Raw genomic sequence first — 1,516 nt, 5'->3', positions numbered from 1 at the left:
AGAGCCAAGCTCTATCTGAAGGCATCAGGAAAGTACCTTCCTTGCTTCTTTAGCTTCTGATGATAAATTATCAAATATCCTTCACTTGAAGCAGCATCATTGCAATCACTACCTCTGTCCTTACAAGGTTGTATTCCCTCTATGTCCTTGTTTCTGTATCTGTTTTTCTTCTTATAAAGATATTAGTGCTTGGACTTAGGGTTCACTAAAAGCATTGGACTGCTGACTGCAAGGACCAGGCAGTGTTTCATTCTGTTATGAATAAGGTCGCTATGAGTCTGAACCAACTTAATGGCACCTAACAACAATAACATCATGATCGTTAACTGGAATTCTGAAACCAAACAGTGCAGAGCTTGGTGCTATTTACTGGAAATGGATGAATTCGTCCATGATCTAAATGTTGAATTTAATATGCCTCCCAAGACAGTTATGTCCTTGGGAAACTGCAAAAGAGCATTGGAGAGAGTCTAAGAGCCAAATATAAGCAGAAAACATTTTGCTGGCACAATAGTCCAAAAGAAGTGTTTTTAAACAATGCTTAGTAACTGTAGCAATCTAAGTACATGTTCTTTCTGTGGTGAATGTCCATGACTAACACAAGCCAGTTATGAGTAAGTGAGCATCGAAGGGAAAAAAAGTATAAAATGAAAGACAAATTCAAATAATTTATAATTACATGTTTCTAAAAGTCAACTTTGGATCAACATAATAGGGGAAGCACGTATCTTACTTTATTCTTCTCTTAAAACTCACTGGAAAAATCCCTCCATGTCCATGGGAAAACTAAATGAGCTTGCCTCTAAACAACACTGCCAAGGACATATGCTGAAAACTCCAAAGCCAGGGCTGAGGCATGGAAGGACCCTTAGGACCTCATTCTTAGAATGTGGGCAAAATGTCAAGCTCCCAATTCCTTCTTAGCCTCTCATCTTCTTTCTGTCTGTATGCATATGCTTATTCTAGACACTTCATATCAGTTAGGATCATATAACATTTCTTTGTTGTTGTTATTGTTGGTAAGCACCGTTGAGTCAGTTCTGACTCATAGCGACCCTGTATAGGGTTCCCAAGAAATGGTTGGTGTAAAAAAGAAAGAAAGAAAGAAATGGTTGGTGAGCTTGAACTGCTGCCCTTGCGGTTCAAACCGACCTTGCAATCTAGTGCATTAATCTGTAGCACAACACCAGGATGCCCAGAAATTTCTTCTTTATGTCTTGCTTATTTCATTTTTAAGTTCGTTAAGTGCCGTCGAGTCGGTTCCGACCCCTAGCGACGTATTTTCAAGGTTCATCCACATCATCACATATATTGGAACCTCATTCCTCTCTATAGCTACATAATAGCTAACAGAGCCCTGGTGTGGCACTGGACCGCAATGTTGGTTTAAACAGCAAGGTCAGAAGTTCAAATTCAGCAGCTACTCCTCCAAAACCCTATACAGGGTTGCTATGAGTCAGAACCGTCTCGATGGCACTTAATAACAACAAAAGACTGGCAACTTGATCCCACCCAG

Source organism: Chrysochloris asiatica, unplaced genomic scaffold (assembly GCF_000296735.1).
Source record: "Chrysochloris asiatica unplaced genomic scaffold, ChrAsi1.0 scaffold00013, whole genome shotgun sequence".
Classification (NCBI taxonomy): Eukaryota; Metazoa; Chordata; class Mammalia; order Afrosoricida; family Chrysochloridae; genus Chrysochloris; species Chrysochloris asiatica.
The sequence above is the reverse complement of the archived record's forward strand: the minus strand, read 5'-3'. Positions refer to the sequence as shown.